This window comes from Theropithecus gelada, chromosome 3 (genome assembly GCF_003255815.1).
Source record: "Theropithecus gelada isolate Dixy chromosome 3, Tgel_1.0, whole genome shotgun sequence".
NCBI lineage: Eukaryota > Metazoa > Chordata > Mammalia > Primates > Cercopithecidae > Theropithecus > Theropithecus gelada.
Genome location: NC_037670.1, coordinates 109,200,371 through 109,218,957, shown reverse-complemented (window position 1 = coordinate 109,218,957; position 18,587 = coordinate 109,200,371). Strand labels below are relative to the sequence as shown.

At 36.7% G+C, this 18,587-nt stretch overlaps 1 pseudogene; it reads left to right on the top strand.

Annotated features, from left to right (window-relative positions):
- Positions 1-11,912: 11,912 nt before the first annotated feature.
- LOC112621654 lies at positions 11,913-12,589 on the top strand (annotated as a pseudogene).
- The last annotated feature ends 5,998 nt before the right edge of the window (positions 12,590-18,587 follow it).

Here is an 18,587-nt window from a genome sequence, read left to right as displayed (position 1 = left end):
GTAGTGTCAGAATGTATGGAAATTCTAAACAAACAAGCAGGATGGGTGTCTCACATGATGGGGGTATGTCAAAGGGACACATAGCAAGCTGAAAGATCTCCCTGTGGTCAAAATTCCAATAATTTGAGCAATCGAATTTAAAAATAATACTGGCTTATAACACAAAGTTTAAAATAAATATCCATGAGTCCATACCAATAGGACTAAATGATTAAATAAGTAAATGGAGCAGAAAAGAAAATTTTCCCATGGTGAAGTTTTCAAAATAATTTGTGTAGATACTCTGCCATCAAGAAGGGAGAGTAAAACTCCCCACTCCTTTAATGTGGGCTGTGCATAGTAACTTGCTTCCAAAAAACACATTATGGAAAGGGAGAGGAAAAAAAAAAAACACAGTAACTTTACAGTGGATAAATCTGTCAAACACTACATCAGCCAGGTGATCAAGGTTAACATCAACAGTTATAAGTACCACTAACTATCTTTGATATAAGGTGATGAAAATGGCACTTTACCTCTGTGGTCTTCCTTCCAAAAACTTGTAATCCCAGTCTAATCATGAGAAAAATATCAGACAAATCCTAATAGAAGAGCATTCTACAGAATTCGTGAGCAGCATTCCTCAAAACCATCAAAGTCATTAAAAAAAAGAAGACCAAGAAACAGTCACAGACAAGAGGAGTATAAGAAGATTGGACAATGAAATGTTTATGGTAACCAAAATGAAATATAGTAACAGAAAAAAGATATTGGGTTAAAAATAAAATCAATCTACTAAATAATAGCATTCGTAGCAACCTGAATGGAAGTGGAGACTATTATTCTAAGTTAAATGACTCAGGAATGGAAAACCAAACATCAAATGTTCTCATTCATAATTGGGAACTAAGCTATGAGGATGCAAAGGCATAAGAATGATACAATTGACTTTGGGGACTTGGAGGAAAGGGTGGGAAGGCGGTGAGGGATAAAAGACTACACATTGGGTACAGTGAATACTACTTGGATGATCTTATTAAATATTCCAAAAACAAGGAAACAGAACTTGACTGTATGGTGAGCAGGCCCCAAAATATATTCCTATGCCATATTGAGAAATTCTGAAAAAAGTAAATAACTGTATTATAAAGATTATTTCTAACATTTATATATACTATTTATAATTGTTATAAAAATTTTCAACCCATGATGTTGAAAAATCTTGGAAATCACCACTAAAGAACTGACTCATGTAACTGAATAGCAATTCCCCAAACACCTATTGAAATAAAACATTTTTTAAAATTCAGAAAGAATAAATATTCAAAAAAATAAAGTCGGGGATTTTCTCTATTTCTGTAAAGGATGAGGATTACATTTCCATTTTTCAGAAAGACAGAGGGAGTAATATGATTTGGCTGTGTCTCCACCCAAATCTCATGTTGAATTGTAGCTCCCATAATTCCCACATGTTGTGAAAGGGACTCAGTGGGAGGTAATCATGTCATGGGGGCAGTTTTGCTCATAATATTCTCATGAGTGAATAAGTCTCATGAGATCTGATGGCTCTATAAGGAGTTTCCCCTTATGCTTTACTTTCATTCTTTCCTGCCTGCTGCCATGTAAGACGTGACTTTCACCTTTCACTATCGTTGTAGGGCCTCCCCAGCCACGTGGCACTGTGAGTCCATTAAACCTCTTTTTCTTTATAAATTACCAAGTATTGGGCATGTCTTTATCAGGAGTGTGAAAACAAACTACTACAGTAAATTGATACCTGTAGGGTGGGGTCCTGCTATAAAGATACCCAAAAATGTGGAAGGGACTTTGGAACTGGGTAACAGGCAGAGGCTGGAACAGTTTGGAGGGCTCAGAAGAAGAGAAGAAAATGTGGGAAAATTTGGAACTTCCTAGAGACTTGTTGAATAGTTTTGACCAAAATGCTGATAGTGATATGGACAATAAGGCCCAGTCTGAGGTGGTCTCAGATGGAGATAAGGAACTTGTTGGGAACTATTGTAAAGGTGACTCTTGCAATGTTTTAGCAAAGAGACTGGTGGCATTTTGCCCTGCCCTAGAGATTTGTGGAACTTGACTTCAGGGATTTGATTTGATTTAGGGTATCTGGCAGAAGACATTTCTAAGCAGCAAAGCATTCAAGAGGTGACTTGGGTGCTGTTAAAGAATTCCATTTTAAAAGTGAAATAGAGCAAAAATGTTTAGAAAATGTTCAGACGGATGTTGTGAGAAAAAAGAAAAAACCATTTTCTAAGGAGAAATTTGAGCCTGCTGCAGAAATTTGCATAAGTAACAGGAAATCAAATGTTAATTGCCAAGACAATGGGGAAAATGTCTCCAGAGCATGTCAGAGACCTTTGTGGCAGCCCCTCCCATTACAAGTCTGGAAGAGTAGGAGGAAAAAATGGTTTTGTGGGCTGGGCCCAGGACCTCCCTGCTACATGCAGCCTAGGGACTTGGTGCCCTGCATCCTAGCCTCTCTAGCCATGGCTAAAAGGAGGCAAAGTACAGCTTGGCCCATGGCTTCAGAGGGTGCAAGCCCCAAGCCTTGGCAGCTTCCACATGGTGTTGAGCCTGCAGGTGCACAGAAGTCAAGAATTGAGGTTTGGGAATCTCCACCTAGTTTCAGAGGATGTGTGGAAACAACTGGATATCTAGGCAGAAGTTTGCTTAAGGGCAGCGGGGGGCCCTCATGGAGGACCTCTGCTAGGGTGGTATGAAAGGGAAATGTGGGGTGGGAGACCCCACACAGAGTCCCTACTGGGGCACTGCCCAGTAGAGCTGTGAGAAAAGGACCACTGTCCTCCAGACCCCAGAATGGTAGATCCACTGACAGCTTGCACTATGCACCTGAAAAAGTTGCAGACATTCAACGCCAGACACTCAACACTCATATTGGGAGGAAGTATGCACCCTGCAAAGCCACAGGGGTGGAGCTGCCCAAGACCATGGGAACCCATCTCTTGAATCAGCATGACCTGGATGTATGACATGGAGTCAAAGGAGATTGTTTTGGAGCTTTAAGATTTGACTGCCCCACTGAATTTTGGACTTGCATGGGGCCTTTAGCCCCTTCATTTTGGCCAATTTTTCCCATTTGGAGCTTGTGTATTTATCCAATGCCTGTACTCCCATTGTATCTAGGAAGTAAACAACTTGCTTTTGATTTTACAGGTTCATAGGTGGAAGAGATTTGCCTTGTCTCTGATGAGATTTTGAACTGTGGACTTTTGAGTTAATACTGAAATGAGTTAAGACTTTGGGGGACTGTTTAGAAGGCATGATTGGTTTTGAAATGTGAGGACCTGATATTTGGGAAGGGCCAGGGTGGAATGATATAGTTTGGCTATGTCCCCACCCAAATCTCATCATGATTTATAGCTCCTGTAATTCCCATGTGTTGTGTGAGGGAGTGAGTGAGGGATAATTGAATCATGTGAGCAGTTTCCCTCATACTGTTCTTGTGGTAGTGAATAAGTCTCATGAGATCTGATGGTGTTATAAGGGGTTTCCCCTTTTGCTTGATCTTTCATTCTCTCTTGCTGCCACCATTTAATATGTGCATTTCACCCCTTGCCATGATTGTGAGGCCTCCCCAGCCACGCAGAAGTGTGAGTCCATTAAACCTCTTTTTCTTTATAAATTACCCTGTTTCAGGTATGTCTTTATCAGCAGTGTGAAAACAGATGAATACAGGGATGATCTTTGAGGATGCGTATAGTTAGGAGTTCAACAATAGTGAAGTTCAAGAATGCTATGTACTTTCCATAGCCAAATAAAACAGTGATATTTACACTTTAAAAAAAAAAAAAAAAAAAAAAAAAGGCCAAGCACAGTTGCTCACGTCTATAATCCCAGCGCTTTGGAAGGCCAAGGTGGGCGGATCACCTGAGGTCAGGAATTTGAGACTAACCTGGCCAACATGGTGAAACCCTGTCTCTACTAAAACTACAAAAATTAGCTGGCTGTGAAGAAAAGGACTTCAGCTAATAATAATGTATCAATATTAGTTCATTAATTGTGACAAATGTATCACACGTTAGTAGGATGTCAATACAGGAAACTGGGTGGGTGGTATAGGGGAACTAAAGTTTAGGTGATTTGGGGTCGTATGTTTAAACTATTAGCAGTCTAAAGTCAATTGTATTCAATTCTTTGTCTATTATTTTTATTGACTTATAGTTATACATATTTATGTGTTACATGTGATATTTTGATGCTTGCATATAATGTGTAATGATAAAATCAATATATTTAGGATACCCATCATCTCAAACACATTTCTCATTTCTTTTTGTTGTGAACATTTCGAATCTTTATTTCTAGCTTAATTTCTTATTTTTCTTTCCTTGTTTTGCAATGGTAACTGCATTCTTTTCATAAAATGAGTTAAAAGTATTTACTTTCACTCCCCAGGCTAAAATTTCCACATAAGCTCATATGCTTAATGTGCTATTCTGTAACCTCTTATTGCAATGTTTTTAATATAAATTCTTTTCAGAAACAATATATTATGGAGTTGTGTTTTCAACTTTACTGAGTGAAGGACATTAGTTCTTCCCTTTCAAGTTCAAATAAATCTTACTTTCAAAATGCAGGTCTCATACATATTACTTTTACTCTGAAAAGGAAAATGTGCCTTGTGAGATAAACAAAATACAGTGCAATATGTGAACACGATTATGGATCTTGAGGGCTAAAAGCGACCCTGAAATGAAGAACTCCCAGTACAGAATTGAAAAAATTATTCCAACAATGAGTAAATGATGGCAACCAGGGCAAAAAGAAAGTAAAATAAACACAGCAAAATAAAACACTCAAAGCACATCATATGTTGAAAATATTTATAAATGTTAGAAATAATATTTATAATAAAGTTCTTCACTTTTTTCAGAATTTCTCAACATAGCCTAGGAATATATTTGGAGGCCTGCTAGTCATATTTATATTAACGTACAGTCAATTCCTGTTTCCCTGCTTTTGGAATATTTAATAAGATCAAAAGCCCTTTCCAGAAATAAAAATTCTACACAACCCTGGAAAGACTCTGGGAAGAAAGTTGTTTCTTTTAGGCAGGAATGCATATTCTGTGATTTAAAGGGGGGGAAATTTAGCTCAAACTGGAGGGCTTTCACTAGAGCATGGTAATGTTAGAACTACAGAAAGCAGACTTTAGGTATTTGGGAAAGAAATTAGTTGTGCTAAAAAAAAATCATACCAAATTTGAAATAAGAAAAAGGAATCCCTGTATGACCTTTCAGTGTCAGAACGCTGTCTAATAGGAGCACCCAAGGATTACCTAATTCTCAAGGGTGTGCACCTTTGTTTAATTTACTAGTTACCTTTGTTAAAGACCCAGGTTCTATGAATTAAATGTCAATGGTATAGATTGTTTTGTCCAGTAGAGGTGTAAATGATTTCTCTCAGAAAAGACAGCCCAAGAGATTATAGTTTCATTGCCCTGTAGGACATTAATCAGTTTTGTCTCTTACTCAGTAAACTTCTTTCAGCAAGTCTTCTATTTCTTGGCTGACTGAATGTCAATCAACTTCTCGCTTTCCCTTTCTGTTTCTCTTTCTTAATATCTCTCTGTCTTTCTATATATAGAAATATCTCTCTATACACATATAAATATGTATACATATAAAGATTACATGTATATATACACATACTTGTATATATGTATATATCAGTATATGCACATCCACACATAATATATGTATATTACAATATAAGTATAGCTCAAATGTTATCTTAAATATTTTTTGAGGAGCTTAACCATTCTACTGGCACCCTTATTAAGTCAAATACACCTTTGATCCATGTCTATTCTACATTTGTATAACAGTCATGTTTTAATAAAATTATTCAAAGTTATTTACTTGCTCTTCCCTAGGTGAGAGTTTCCATGTACACTCTTCAACCCTCTTAAAACAGGTCACCGAAAAAAAATTTCTGCATAAATGTATTGATTTAGAGCTACATTACTGCCACTAGTTACCTCTTCCCTGCTGCTACATATGTCCTCATTTATTATGATCATGAGGTGGCTCAGGATAATATTTATGAGCAGTTATCAGTGGTGACAGAACATAGATGGCTTAACCTTTGCAAAGTTAAATAGTTTGAGCTTATGATGAACACACAAGTTGAATGTGTCATAAGCTTTCACAGCTTTTAAGCAGCTATCAGTTGGCAAAAATCCTTTTAACATTTTATACTTTAAAAGAAAATCACTTCATTAAGGAAAATTAATATTTGCTCACTTATCAAATATTACCCTTAAGGGAATGAAACAGATTTCAATCTGTAGATTATAATTGGGGTGGGGGAATAATATGATTAACACTATTTATCAAGTAGTCCATTTTTAACATTGTCCCTTTTGTGATGCAATCACTGTAGGATTGAAGGGCATTATATAAGTAATTGAAATAAACAAAACAAAGGCAGAATAGCTATTATATTAGACTTCATTAAATAATTATATAGGCAAATTGTTTTGAGCAAGTAATTTGGCTGCTCAGTCAGCCTAGGAATGAAGTTGTACAAAATGGCAGTCATCTTTAAAACTCTCCTGTATGTGGCTCCTGGAATGAAATAAAGAAATGTCAGCAAAATATTCAGTATGGTGTAACCACTGTTGATGATGAGAAGGCCCTGACTGCTTAGACCTTTACATAACACAATCAGCATTTTACAAATAAATGAACGTGGAAGTGAAAATCCTGTCCCAGTGAAAATCACTTGCTCCTCCTACTTACGTTCATACATCAGAGTTTTTACTAGATTTCTAAAATTTATAAACCACGTCCAAGAGACAGTAAGTGGCATGGTTGGAATTTAATTGCAAGACTTTAAACTCTACATCCAGTGCCTTTTTCAAAAGATGATTGCCTTTACATTCTGCCTATCTTTGAGAGGTGAAGCCAGTTAGACTTCCTGGGTCGAGTGGGGACTCGGAGAACTTTTCTGTCTAGCTAGAGGATTGTAAATGCACCAATCATTGCTCTGTGTCTAGCTAAAGGATTGTAAATGCACCAATCAGTACTCTGCAAAAACGCACCAATCAGCACTCTGTGTCTAGCTAAAGGACTGTAAACGCACCAATCAGCACTCTGTAAAAACACACCAATCAGTGCTCTGTGTCTAGCTAAAGGATTGTAAATGCACCAATCAGCACTCTGTAAAATGGACCAATCAGCAGGATGTGGGCGGGGACAAATAAGGAAATAAAAACTGGCCAGCAGCGGCAACCCACTCAGGTCCCCTTCCATGCTGTGGAAGCTTTGTTCTTTTGCTCTTTTCAATAAATTTTGCTGCTGCTCACTCTTTGGGTCCACACTACCTTTAAGAGCTGTAACACTCATCGTGAAGGTCCATGGCTTCATTCTTGAAGTCAGCGAGACCAAGAACCCCCCGGAAGGAACCAACTCCAGTCACATCTTGACTTTACATTATTTCATGTCAGGGTTTATTAAAACCTTGTTTTGTGTTTCAGGATGGAAAGCAGTATTTTCAAGGTTTCACTTCCATAGGAACAGGATATATGTACATACAGTAAATTCTCCATTATCCATACCAATAAAGAACATTCACATGAAAAATGAAAAAACCATAACTAGTCTGCCACCTGAGATAGAGATAGGTTCCATCTGCAAAGAAGTAAATGTGTGTTTTCACATCCATTTATATTTATGTCTCATGACAAACACCATATAGTCAACTCCTGATTGTTTCCCACATATATTCTGTCCAAAACAGTGGTGCCACCCAGATTGAGGTTTTTCCAACACACTCATATTTAGAAAACTTGGAAACTTATCTTTCTTTTACTGAACTGCTTATCTTTATTACTGAGGCAAATTATACTTCTGACCAAAAGGCTAATACATGAAGTAAGCCTTTGGGTTTTTCAATCAATTTAAAAGACATTAAAATAGCACCATTTGCACAGTCTTCAGATATAAATATGAGAAATATGAATATTTTAAATAAGTCAGGTAGAAAGGACAACCATACTGGATTAGGGTCTAAGAACCCCAGGTTCCAGTGGAGTTCATGCTACAAGTTATACATGAGGAAATTAGCAAATCACCTGGCACTGTTTTTCTCAAAAGAAAATCAGAGGACTGAGCTGACGTTTAGAGAATATCTCAGTTCTCTTCCATTCCATAATTCATTGGCTCCTCTAAATTTTTTCAAACATGAAAATAAATTCCAAATAAAATTCTTGTGTTTATGAAAACATAAACATCTAAAATTTAAATAAGTATTTCTTCTAGGGTTAAGAAAATAATTGTAATTGCACCTGGTTTTTACACTTACTCAAAAGAGCTAACATAGCCAAGAAAAACTTCCCTGTAACTGTACCAACTGAGACAAGATTTTAAATATCTCTTAATCTTGGACAATCTGCGGTGTCTGTGATATGCTGACTAAAAATGTAACTATATCAGTGCTATGGATTATATAATAACTTTTAAAAATAAACATTTCATAGATTGTCACATATTTATCTGAGAACACATAAATAAAAACTAACATGAATCATCAGGACATTCTCTTTTGAGTATGGCTGATAAAATAAACAGTAAAATCTACATAGTTCAAATGCCCAACTTTAAAAACTAAAAACCTTGCTCTTCAGTGTGAATTCTATCAGCTTTTGTTTTTCCAACATTTCAATTTTCTTTTCCTTACCAAAAAACAATTGTCCCCACTTAAGTATTATCTTCAGGATCATTAATGTCCAAGTAAATGTGGTCTGACCAAATAATTTGGCACCATAGCTAAGACCAAAAAAAAAAAAAAAAAAAAAAAAGTAAATAACTTCCAGAAGAATTAAAACACAGCTCTTTCTATTGGTGTAGGCATTTCAGTTCTGCTCCGAGACCCCCTCCGATTTAGCTAGAGATAGTTTCTATGGGAACTGAAGACTGTGCTCTACTGAGTCTTGAAATACACAAATATGAATTTTTGCTTCTTACAAGTGGGCAGCAATTTATCTCCCTAATACTTAATGGAAGACATTTGAATCTATTCTGGTTTGAGACCAAAACTGGAAGAAAGTCAGTTATGTCAATTATACAAAGCCTGAAATTGGATATTAGTAAAATTGAGGTGAGTACAGCATAGTAATATATGTCCCAGCTGTTTTAGCTTTTCCAGGGTATTTTTTTCCAAAGGGAGGAATATATTACTGTATTAAATACTTGTGCTACCTTGAAAAAAATTTAAAATTAATTTTCTTAATCCAAGCAGATTTCCCATTGTCATTGTTGCTTTTAAATAATCTCTTATGGAATATAGAGTGCAGAGTTGTAACAATACAAAATACCAAAATTGATGTTTAATTTTTATGGGTTTTTTTTGGTAGAGAAAAATTTGGGATAGATTAATGGGAATGTGCAAGTCAGTACATAAAGAAATAAAATGATTGCAAGCTATTGAGTTGAAAAACAGGTACAGCCTTTCAAAAGTCTAAAAACCCAAACCCATGACCTTATAAAAAGAAAATTGGTATTACTCAAGAACAAATCCTGACTTTACTTGAAAATATCTCTGCATAAATGTGTATAGCAAAGATAATAAAAGCAGCTAAATCTACCCCAAGCTGGAAAAAAAATCAAAAAAAGACAGTCAACTCCCTGGAGAGGAATCTGTTTCTCTTGGTTGTGACAATGGTTATCAAAGTAGTGGTTATATTTGAGAGGCCCTTAGCTACAAATCCATGATCTTGAAGACGTTCGGTAGACTCTGAAGCAAACAGACCATTATAATAGACAAACTTGTGCTTTCTAGTGTTCAAACACCTAGACCTTAACAAACTAAACTTCTCTTATTAAAAAGGCAAAGCAGCGATCAAGGTAATTATTGAAAATTTGGGGTTAACACTCTTTTTATTTTAACTTTCCAGAGCAAAATGTTAGAACATGTCCAGCCAGTATTTTTTTAGATCCCATATATTTTAGAATCCTATAACAGGCATTGTAATGGGCAGGATAGAAACTAGCCCACATAATGTCTTTGTACAATTTAGAGGACACACTGGTGTTGAGGTTCACAGCAAATAAAGCACAACTGGAATTTAAGCTCCCTCTCACCTCTTCATTCAGACACACTTCTGCAGTATATAAACTGCACAACTGTACAGGTGGCTCTGGCACAGGATCTTGAATATGCAGTGATGAATAGAACAGGCTAATCAACACCAGCAGAAACCAATAATTAGGATCTGATTATTAAAGGACTATGAGTATTTAAGCAATAAATACTAATTGGATCAATATTCATTGACAACCTACTACATTCCAGGCACATTATGTGAGAAATACAAAGATAGGATCTGAGAACTACAAAAGAACTCTTGGCACATAATGACTCCATACAAACCCCTGCACTAAGAGACCTGATCAACCCTAACATGGTTTCTGGCTGCCTAAGACTACATCCCTGGAAAGACTCAACCCCTCTTTGAGTTCCTGTCTGAAAAAGCTCAAGCCTGTCGAAAGAATTTATTGTTTGTTCTAGCCAACACTTGACAATAGGCCCCTGACTCCCCTTTCTTAGAGAATTTACTAAAAAGAGCTTATAATCATAAATCCTTCCTCTGTAACTTTGAGATATGTATGTATGTATCTCCTATGTCCCAGGGTATCTTTCTCAAGGACCTAAAAGCCATTCCTTTAAAATATAATCATCAGGAAAGATAGAACCTCTGTATCTCAGTCTCTGTGGGAAGATAGAATTCCAACTTCAATAATTGCCAACTAGCAGACACAGCTGGACTAATCACATTTACACTGACCAACCTTCTTACTTCTGGTAATTTTTTACTTCCCTGACACTACTTGAGCCCTGCTCACTTTTCCTTCCTACTCCCTTATTCTCCTTTTAAAACGCCCCATCCATCACCTCTGCACAAATTGGAATGGAGCTTAGGTTGTTCCCTTACTGTCAGTAGTTACCAAATAAAATCTGTTTTTAGCAGTTGAACTAATGTCATTTGTTTATCTTTGAGAGATCTAAAGAAAATACTCCAGTACGGAAAACAACCATGTTCAGAAATGACTATAAAATGCAAAATGAAAGCTATGATAGCACATTGATTAATTAAATTGAAAGTACAAAATAAGGCCTGCACATTGCTACAATAACAATATAATATCTTAGAAGAAGGGAGAGATCCATCGTGCAGAGGTGAAAGGAAATAGAGAAGTGGGACTTTAATTAGAAATACAGAAGTGGAACTTTGTTTAACTTCAAATGAGAAAAATAGAATTGAATGTATATTGTCACATGTTCATATTACTACAAAAGACATAAGCATGGTCATAAACATGCCAATAAATTCTAACAGTCACAAGGGCAGAGATCTTGTCTGATTTTTTTTTCGTATCTGCATTATCAATGTGTAAAATACAATTGTCTCAATAAAAATTTATTGAATTAACTAATGAGATATCACTTATAAAAGGAAAGAAAGATATGTGATCTAAAAGACAGTTTATGCAAACTTAGTTGGTTGCTTTCCCATATTTTGTTGAAAGTTTATACACCAAGAAAATTTCAATCCTAACATGAATCTACAGAGACTTTCCACATGTACATTTGAGGCTCCAGGTTTCATAAATAATGATACAAGGAGAACAAAGTAAAGGAGAGTGTATAACTTACATTTATTTTACCCTTAAATAATATCTATTATAAACAAAATTAATTTTATAAAGATTTGAAAAACATTACAGAATAAAATGAGACTACAGAGACAAGAGTGAGAAGATGCTATGTATAAAACTTAGACAACAGACTTTCCACATACACAAAATTAGTGTTGCAGTGTTTTTTAAAGTAACAGAAAATTGTAAAGATAAAATTACAGAGCAAGTGCGCGTGTGCTGCCTCCGTCAGCCCAAGTCGGGAACATGGCCGTATGGTTGCTGTGGGCGGGCAGGCGCCAGGTGCAGCGCCTACTGGCCTCCAGTGCCGCATGGGAGAGCAAGGGATGGCCGTTTCCATTCAGCACTGCTACCCAGATAACTGCTGGTGTGGACTGCTGTTCTGAGGACCCTCCTGGTGAGCTGGGCCCTCTCTTGCCGAACCAGCCTTAAGGGTAAAGCTGTTAAACTGGAGAAGGAAGTCCAGGATTTAACCATGAGATAGCAGAGAGCTGTAGCTGATTGTGAAAACACAAGGAGGCAAACTGAGAGATGTGTGGAAGATGCCAAGATAGGTGGCTGACATTTTGGAGAAGACTACACAATGGATTTCTGAAGAATCAGAACCTGGGAACCAGAAGCTCACTCTGGAGAAGGTCTTCCGAGGGCTGTCACTTTTAGAAGCAAAGCTGAAAAATGTGTTTGCCAAGCATGACCTGGAGAAGCTGTCACCCATTAGTGACAAATATGACCCCTAAGAGCATGAACTCATCTGTCATGTAACAGCTGCTGTTGGGGTGCAGCCTGGCACCGTGACATTAATAAGACAAGATGGCTACAAACTTCATGGCTGCACCATTAGACCTGAAGAGGCCATCAGCAACTGGATGTTCTCCCAGAGTCCAGTCACCTACGCTTCTTTTATTTATTAAACTAGGTTTGTATTGTATTGTACATGAGGTACTTCATGTGATTTGTTTTGAATTTAGTCCTATTGGCTTTATTTCTAAGATATTCTGTTGATTTAATGTGACCTGTTTGATTTCATCAGAAGTCTTACCATTGGGCATTTGAACAATGTGACAAGTGTCCCAATAGCCTGTATCAAAACATGCTTAGGAAAATTAGTACTCTGATGAATTTGAATCCGAAAGCCTTTTAACTATGTGTTTACAACTACATGTTCCTTCCTAGTGGTTCCTATAGCAGGGATTGTATAGGATCTTGTATTTTGTGGAAAAAGGAGATGGTACGGATTGGTTCAACATTTGGGTACTTACAGGATAAAGCTTCATGGTTGTAGATAGAGACACAAAGAACCCTTCAGTAAATCAACGAATCCAGAAGCTGTGTTTTTTAAAGATTAACAAAATAGATAGACCACTAGCTAGACTAATAAAGAAAAAAAGAGAGAAGAATCAAATAGACACAATAAAAAATGATAAAAGAGGTATCACCACTGATCCCACAGAAATACAAACTACCATGAGAGAATACTATTAACACCTCTACTCAAATAAAATAGAAAATATAGAAGAAATGGATAAATTCCTGGACACCCTCCCAAGAATAAACCAGGAAGAAGTCAAATCCCTAAATAGACCAATAACAAGTTCTGAAATTGAGGAAGTACCTAATAGCCTACCAACCAAGAAAAGCCCAGGACCAGACAGATTCACAGCTGAATTCTACCAGAGGTACAAAGAGGAACTGGTACCATTCCTTCTGAAACTATTCCACACAATAGAAAAAGAGGGACTCCTCCCTAACTCATTTTATGAGGCCAGCATCATCCTAATACCAAAACCCAGCAGAGACATAACAAAAAAGAAAATTTCAGGGCAGTATCCCTGATGAACTTCGATGTGAAAATCCTCAATAAAGTACTGGCAAAACGAATCCAGCAGCACATCAGAAGTCTTATCCACCACGAAAAAGTTGGCTTCATCCCTGGGGTGCAAGGCTGGTTCAACATATGCAAATCAATAAACGTAATCCATCACATAAACAGAACCAATGACAAAAACCACATGATTATCTCAACAGATGCAGAAAAGGCCTCCAATAAAATTTAACACCACTTTATGCTAAAAACTATCAATAAACTAGGTATTGATGGAACATATCTCAAAATAATAAGAGCTATTTATGACAAACCCACAGCCAATATCATACTGTATGGGCAAAAGCTGGAAGCATTCCCTTTGAAAGCTGGCACAACACAAGGATGCCCTGTCTTACCACTCCTATTCAACATAGTATTGGAAGTTCTGGCCAGGACAATCAGGCAAGAGAAAGAAAGAAAGGGTATTAAAACAGGAAGAGAGGAAGTCAAATTGTCTCTGTTTGCAGATGACATGATTGTATATTTAGAAAACCCCATCGTCTCAGCCCAAAATCTCCTTAAGCTGATAAGCAACTTCAGCAAAGTCTCAGGATACAAAATCAATGTACAAAAATCACAAGCATTCCTATACATCAACAATAGACAGAGAGCCAAATCATGAGTGAACTCCCATTCACAATTGCTACAAAGAGAATAGAATGTCTAGGAATCCAACTTATAAGGGATGTAAAGAACCTCTTCAAGGAGAACTACAAACCACTGCTCAAGGAAATAAGAGAGGATACAAACAAATGGAAAAACATTCCATCCTCATGGATATGAAGAACCAATATCATGAAAATGGGCATACTCCCCAAAGTAATTTATAGATTCAATGCTATCCCAATCAAGTTACCACTGACTTTCTTCACAGAATTAGAAAAAACTACTTTAAATTTCATATAGAACCAAAAAAGAGTGCCTATAGCCAAGACAATCCTAAGCAAAAAGAACAAAACTGCGGGAATCATGCTACCTGACTTCAAACTATACTGCAAGTCTACAGTAACCAAAACAGTGTGGTACTGGTACCAAAACGGATATATAGACCAATGGAACAGAACAGAGGCCTCAGAAATAACACCACATATCTACAACCATCCGTTGACAAACCTGACAAAAACAAGCAATGGGGAAATGATTCCCTATTTAATAAATGGTGTTAGGAAAACTGGCTAGCCATATGCAGAAAAATGTGACTGACCGCTTCCTTACACCTTATACGAAAACTAACTCAAGATGAATTAAAGACTTAAACGTAAGACCTAAAACCATAAAAACCCTAGAAGAAAACCTAGACAATACCATTCAGGACACAGGCATGGGCAAAGACTTTATGACTAAAACACCAAAAGCAATGGCAACAAAAGCCAAAATTGACAAATGGGATCTAATTAAACTAAAGAGTTTCTGCACAGCAAAAGAAACTATCATCAGAGTGAGCAGGCAACATAGAGAATGGGAGAAAATTTTTGCAATCTCTCCATGTGAGAAAGGGCTAATATCCAGAATCTACAAGAGAACTTAAACAAATTTACAAGAAAAAAACAAATGGCCAGGTGCAGTGGCTCCTGCCTGTAATCCCAACACTTTGGGAGACCAAGGTGGGCCTATCTCGAGGTCAGGAGTTCAAGATCAGCCTGGCCAACATGGTGAAATCCCATCTCTACTGAAAATACAAAAATTAGCTGGGCATGGTGGCGCATACCTGTAATCCCAGCTACTCGGGAGGCTGAGCCAGGAGAATTGCTTGAACCAGGACCAGGGGTGGGGAGGATGCAGTGAGCTGAGATGGCACCACTGCACTCCAGCCTGGGCTACAGAGGAAGACTCCATCTCAAAACAAAACGAAACAAAACAAAAAAAAAAAAAACAAAAAACCATCAAAATGTGGGCAAAGGATATGAACAGACATTTCTCAAAAGAAGACGTTTATGCAGCCAACAAACATGACAAAACACTCATCAACACTGGTTATTAGAGAAATACAAATCAAAATCACAATGAGATACCATCTCATGCCAGTTAGAATGACGATCATTAAAAAGTCAGGAAACAACAGATGCTGGAGAGGATGTGGAGAAATAAGAATGCTTTTACACTGTTGGTGAGAGTGTAAATTAGTTCAACCATTGTGAAAGATAGTGTGGTGATCCCTCAAGGATCTAGAACCAGAAATACCATTTGACCCAGCAATCCCATTACTGGGTATATACCCAAAGGATTATGAATCATTCTACTATAAAGACACGTGCACATGTATGTTTATTGCAGCACTATTCACAATAGCAAAGACTTGGAACCAACTCAAATGCCCAACAATGGTAGATTGGATAAAGATAATCTTGCATACATACACCATGGAATACCATGCAGCCATAAAAAAGGATGAGTTCATGTCCTTTGCAGGGACATGGATGAAGCTGGAAACCATCATTCTCAGCAAACTAACACAAGAACAGAAAACCAAACACCACATGTTCTCACTCATAGGTGGGAGTTGAACAATGAGTACACATGGACACAGGGAAGGGAATATCATACACCAGGGCCTGTCGAGGGTTGGGGGCTAAGGGAAGGATAGCATTAGGAGAAAAACCTAATGTAGATGACAAGTTAATGGGTGCAGCAAACCACCATGGCACATGTATACCTATGTAACAAACCTGCACGTTCTGCACATGTATCCCAGAACTTAAAGTATGATTAAAAACAAAAAATTACAGAAAACTTTCCTTAAGTAAGAGAAGAAAATTGAAAATTGCACATAAATTTTATAAACTGAAAAGGAAAAGAATTAACATATAAAGTAAGATGATGCTAGGCATAAAAATTAGATAACAGTGATTCCATCTATAATTGGTATTGCTGTAATTTTAAAACAATTTAAGAAAAAGTAGAAGAAAACATTCCTGAAAGGCTTGAAATGTTATAATAAAAAAATGATTACTTAGCAAAGAAATACTAGCTGAGCATTAGAACAGACGTATTCCAGCATTCAATAATAAAGAATGTGATAAGTATTCTGGCATTAAAAAAGAATAATTATATTTGCCTAGATATTTACCATTCAGATGTTCATTTTTGTAGAAATTCAAATTTCTATCTAATACCAACATTTTTTGGACTTCATTTATCATTTTATATAGAGCTGGTTGCTTGGTGATTAATTCTCTCAACTTTACATGCCAGAACAGTCTTTATTTTAACTAGATATTTAAAATAGATATTTTTTTTTCTGGGCATATAATATTAGACTGGCTTTTCTTTTTTCTTTCTTTACTGTAAAAAGAAGTCTCCATTATCATCTGCCTTGTACTCCTAAAGAGAAATATTCTGACATTTTTATACTTTGCTTGCAATGGGTAATTTACCTAAGGTTTTATTTGTTTCTTCTGCTTGAAGTTTGTTGAGTATTTTGTGGAGATTTTTCTTTGGATCTATAGGTTTATAGTTTTCCTCATATTTGGAAAATGTTAAAGTTATTTCTTCACTTTGTTTTTGGTCAAACCCTCTCTAATGGCACAACACTAGGCTGCATGATGCTGCACCACAGATCACTGACATAGCTTCATTTGTTTTTTGATCTTTGTATCGGTTTTATTTGAATATTTTTACTGCTATATCTTCAGATTCACGAATCCCTTCTGTTGCACTTTAATCCTAATCATTTTATATTTTTTCTCTTTTTTATTAACTTTTATTTTAGTTGCGGAGGTGCATGTGAAGGTTTGTTACACAGGTAAATTCATATCACAGGGGTTTGTTGCACTGATTATGTAGTCATCCAGGGATAAATCCCAGTTTGCAATAGTTATCTTTTCTGCTACTCTCCCTTCTCTCACTCTCCACTATGAGGTAGACCATAGTGCCTATTGTTTCCTTCTTTGTGGTCATAAGTTCTTATCATTTAGCTCCCACTTAAAAGGAAGAACACAAGGTATTTAGTTTCCTGTTCCTGTGTTAGTTTGCTAAAGATAATGGCCTCTAGTGACATCCATGTTCCCGCAAGACATGATCTTGTTCTTTTTCATGGTTACACAGTATTCCATGGTGTAGGTGTACCACATTTTCTTTACCCAATCTGTCACTGATGGGCATTTAGGCTGATTCTGTGTCTTTGCTATGGTGAATAGTGCTGCAATGAACATACACATACACATACATTCTATTCTTTATAATAGAATGATTCGTGCTCCTCTGAGTCCATACTCAATAATGGAATTGCTGGGTCAAATGGTAGCTCTGTCTTGGTTCTTTGAGGAATTGCCACACTGTCTTCCACAATGGTTGAACTAATTTATACTCCTACCAACAGTGTATAAGTATTCCCTTTTCTCTGCAACCTCACCAGCATCTGTTATTTTTTGAATTTTTAGTAGTAGCCATTCTGACTGGTGTGAAATGGCATCTCATTGTGGTTTTGATTGGTGTTTCTCTAATTATCAGTGATATTGAGCTTTTATCATATATTTGTTGGCTGCATGTATGTTTTCTTTTGAAAAGTGTCTGTGCATGTCCTTTGTTCACTTTTTAATGGGGTTGTTTGTTTTTCTCTGGTAAGTTTGTTTAAGTTCCTTATAGATGCTGGATGTGAGACCTTTGTCAGATGTTCAGTTTGCAAAAATTTTCTCCCATTCTGTAGGTTGTCTGTTTACTCTGTTGAGAGTTTCTTTTGCTGTGCAGAAGCTCTTTAATTTAATTAGATTTCACTTGTCAGTTTTTGCTTTCATTGTGATTGCTACTGGTGTCTTTGTCATGAAATCTTTGCCCGTTTCTGTGTCTAAGATGGTATTGCCTAGGTTGTCTTCCAGGGTTTTTATACTTTGGGGTTTCATTGGTATCTATGTGCCTGTTTTTGTACCAGTACCATGTTGTTTTGGTTACTCTAGCACTGTAGTATAGTTTGAAGTGCAGTAACATGATGGTTCCACCTTTGTTCTTTTTGCTTAGAATTGTCTTGTTCATTTGGGCTGTTTTTGGTTTGGTTTCTAGTTCTGTGGAGAATGTCTTTGGTAGTTTGATAGGAATAGCATTGAATCTGT